Consider the following 4,626-nt stretch of genomic DNA (forward strand, 5'->3'; position numbering starts at 1 on the left):
CCCCCCCCCCCCCCCCCCCCCTTCTCTCTCTCAAGTCCATCAGTCATAGATGATACATCTCTTGGGCAAGCAGTTTAGAAAGTGGAGTACCTTAATTATTTATTAGTACCATTGCTGAAGAACTATGATTATAGTTATTGGCTTCATACTAAACCTCTTGCATGAAGTACCGAATTATTTATTAGTATGGTTGCTGATCTGAATTAGGTGATATTTACCTGCTTCATAGCGTAATTATAATTAATGTGCCTAAAGTTTTTATCTGCATCCCCCATGGATAAGTTGAAGGCACGTGGAATCTTTTAGGGTTTCTGTCATTGTCCTGTTTCTGTGTTGATGAAGCTGTTTCACAGCTCATTTGAAGGGCTTTTTGTAATCCTTTTCTATTTAACATCCATAAATCTCTGTAGTTGTTTTGGAGTCCGTGGTGATTTTTTTTTTGTTATCCTACAATCTTGACTGGCTAACATTTGTGAGATACTAATAGCTATGCAGTCTTGAGAGAGTTTTACCTGAGAAATATGCATTTTACTACAGGCATGTACTCTGTGTGTTGGTTGTGATTTTCAGTATCTCTCTGCTTTTCAATTGTTGTGTCTAACATAATTTTTATTCCTTGTTTTAAATTAAACCTATTTTCTTCAATTAGTTTGTTTGGTTTTATATTATATTATATTATATATAGGCATAAGTTTTATTTACTTAGCGGCAGGTTACAGTAGATCTTTTGATGATCAATTCCGTTGATGCATCTGCTTTTACTCTTATGCAACCTCTTAATTTCATCTTCTATACATTTTAGTTATTTTAACATAGACTGTAACTTCAATCTCTTATTTCAGCAGTATATTTTTGGATTCTATTCTTCATTCGTCTCTAGTGTGGGGGACAGTAGAGGTAATTATAGGCTCTGCAATTAAGTTACTTTTCAATCCCTAACGCAAGAGTTAGATCCAGATAAATGGGGGAGGCATTTCATATTAAAAGCTTCACTTAACATTAGGGCAACTTTGTTTGTGGTCCTTCCTTTGTTTCATAACAGTGGGGGGTCGACTGTTTATTATTAGTTTTATTAATGCTAGTTTCTAGTATGGTGTTTTGTTAATTGGTTGACATGATAATAATTTGGCTCTGATTCTCTTATAATTTATCATGATATTTGATTTGGTTTTCCCATATTCTCAAGCTTCCTATACTGGGTGCTTGGATTTTTATGCCCTAGTTGTTTTTGTTTTCAACGATCATGCCATATACCATGTGGGAACTGTAGATTCTGAAGCTTTTTAAGCTTTAGTTAACGGAGAGTTGTAAAAATGCCTATTTAGTTTTTACACAGCCACCTCTGTTCTTAGTTTAAGGCGTTTACCTTTTATAATCTAATGCTAGTTTGCTATCAATATGTTGGCGTTTAGCTGTCTTGACGAGTCATTTTGCCTCTTTTTTTTTTTTTTTTTTTTTTTTTTTTTTTTTTTTTTTTTTTTTTGNGGGTGGGAAGTCCAAGTCTTTATATGGAAGGGATGGTCATTTGGGCACAACTTTGATCAAGTTTTCAGGTGACCAGTCTGGCCTCAATGAAGCCAAGAGACTGTCTGAATTCTTTGAGAAGGACAATCATGGACGTACAGGTTGGGCTCGTGTACGACCTGCAGCATTTAGCAGGGATGATGATAAAAATCCAAACCTTGTTAAGGTGGATGAAAAGTCTGGAGAGAGGAAAAGGATTTTTTATGGCTATCTTGCAACTGCAGCTGATATGGAAAAAGTTGATTTTGATACAAGGAAAAAGGTTACCATAGAGAGCTGTAGGGATTTCAAACTGTCCAGGTAGAATATCTTGATAAATATATAGTTCGACATGCCTTCAGTTTGTAACCTGGGTTAAACTGCAACACTCAAATCAACCTCATTTTTGAGCTTGTCGATGGTTTGTGGATGAAATCTTCACCAAACAGCTTGTTTGAATGTTGACCTCTGTTATGGGGGAGGTGGGTGGTTGTTTGGTCTGCCAGTAACATTACTCGAGGAATTTCCCTGGATTTGCTGCGTAATTTTAATTTTACTGTAGCACGAATGTGTATGGTAGGATGCGGAACATGGATCTGGTTGTTTGTCAACCGTTTTAAATCCTAATGATTAAAAAAGCTTGAATTATTTGTCTGTTGTCACATAAAGAAACCTGCACAATCCTCCATCGTAACTCTAGAACCTGCTATTTCTTGGCAGCGATACCAACATCCGTTAGAACCGGAAATAATCACAATTGAATATAATTGAGTCGCTGTATAAGCATCTTGAAAGGAAGCTAATTTTGAGTAAGCAAGCCTTCCGATGCTCGGTTCTTTTCAGGACAAGCATACAATTTTAAAGTACATGCAGAATCAACAACACTGGGCTGTCTGCAGTTACATGTCTGCGTGCACTGCTTGTGTTTCATAAGGGCTGCGTTGCTTGGTTTTAAAACAACAGGCACACTTAGAGTTGGAGCGACCGTGGGTGGGTGCTTTGACATTCCAATTGATGAATATAGTTATTATGGATGGATTAGACCCTTGTATATGTATATTTTTGAATTGGAATGCAAATCTGTGCATCTGGGCGATCAATCATATGTGGATCCAAGGTTTGAGAAGCGTGTAAAATGCCGAATCTGATAGTTTTTTTTTATATATATATATATATAACAGTGATTTATCTCTGCATAGAAATCTAACCGAATACTTTTTGAAGGCAATGTAGGTCATGCTGAGGGAGGAATACCAGAGAACCCCAACTTTTGTGAGGTAGTTTTTGTTTGCTTTTCTGTGTCTCTAGCTGTTGTTTGATATGATTGATGAATTTCGCTTTCGAAAGTAGAAATAGGAAGGAAGGAAAAGGATATTATCTCTGGGGTAGTGATGCTGAATTCTGGAACTTAAGCCTTGGGTGTCGGTGGAAGATACACTTTGACAAACTCGGCTTGGAATCTTATCCTCAATACTGTTGTCTCCATGTATGACATTTTTAGTTTTTCATTCGTTTTCTGTGTTGGAAGCAATCTTTTAAAGATTCCACCCCCATAGAATTCTCCAATTCTGACGGGTAATTATTGGAGATGGTGTGGTTTTGGGCTCAAAAAGTGGGGGAGAATGTGGGTTTATTTAGAAGGGGAGTGAGTGAGTGAGTGAGTGAATGAGAATGGGAATGGAGTGCACTTTACATGTATGATGCGCATGCTTGGCGATGCCTGATGTAGGGAGAAGAAGTGCAGGAAGTGGCACTGTGTATAATAGCGTGCCTTGTTTGGCATCTGTCTACACTTTAACTGACTGAACCCATGTGGTGGTCAGAGTCTCTGTGGCCATATGGCCCATTCCCCACCTATTCCTATTCCTTTCCCCCTCTCTCTTCTTTTTCACTTTGATTTTCGGGAAAGCACTCTCTTCCCACACCCTGTTTCCTTCCTTTTTCTACACTGCACTTGTCTGGATTATTTATTATAGACACGGTACACTTCATTGTTGTCCACTTTAAACATAAGTTCATTCTTGTCCACTTTAAACATAAGTTCACGTGACTTTGCTTTTAGTTTTCTCAAAAGATCTCATAGGGATGAGATGTATTATTTATTATAAACTTGTGATCATTCTTTTAGTTAGCCAACGTGAGACTTCGTCCCAATAATCTTCAACAATCTATCTTCTCTATTTATTGCAGGTTGGTTATTCCTCAGCGGTTTAGCTTACAATGTTTTTGGAAGTCTTCGTCGTACCTTACCTTTTGATGCTTTTTCTCCCAAACAAAGAGGGAGAATTCTTATCAGGATAAGTTCTTTTTTTTTGTTAGTGATCATTCTTGCTCAATAGGGTATAGGCCGGTTGATTGTGGCTTTAAGTAGGCTGCCACCTAACATTTGTTAGCCAAGTCATTATGAAAGCACTAGCTATATAAATTCCAAGTGGGTTTTTTGGTAGTGATAGGCTCGCTAGTGTGAGACTAGGGATTTCTACTAAGTTTAGGTGATTCTAACAGACAGACTAAAGGCATACTTGTAGGATACTGGCTCTCAGCGAGTCAAGAAGCTTGGTAAACGAATACTAGACAGACGACTAAGACATGTTTCTAGCATCGCAGTCTAGTTTGGATGCGTTAGAAAACTAATCAAAACTATTCCAGCTTAAACTTTCAGTCATGTCGGTTGTAGAGGAGAATGAAGTTCTTCTTACAAGGATGTGGAAACCTCTCCCTAATAAACGCGTTTTAAAACTGTGAGGCTAACGGCGATATGTAATAGGCCGAAGCAGACAATAGCTATTAGTTGTGAGTTTGGGCTGTTACATTCAACATTGACGACTTCGACCTTTTCTTGCGTTTCTTATGATATAAGTATGCTACTTGTCTTAGACTACTACTAATAGCAAAGACTATTCTCGTGGATGATCCATGATTAGGTAGACACTATGCTTGAGTCTCGCTCCCTTTGGAGAATGGTGTTTTATGAACACACGCTTTCTTTAATGTTGTTATTTCTTACCTTATTGGCATATATTGAATTAGCTCAAATCATTGTAAGAAGTAATATATATATATATATATATATATATATATATATATATATATATATATATATATATATATATATATATATAA

Source organism: Cucurbita moschata, unplaced genomic scaffold (genome assembly GCF_002738365.1).
Source record: "Cucurbita moschata cultivar Rifu unplaced genomic scaffold, Cmos_1.0 Cmo_Scf00023, whole genome shotgun sequence".
Classification (NCBI taxonomy): Eukaryota; Viridiplantae; Streptophyta; class Magnoliopsida; order Cucurbitales; family Cucurbitaceae; genus Cucurbita; species Cucurbita moschata.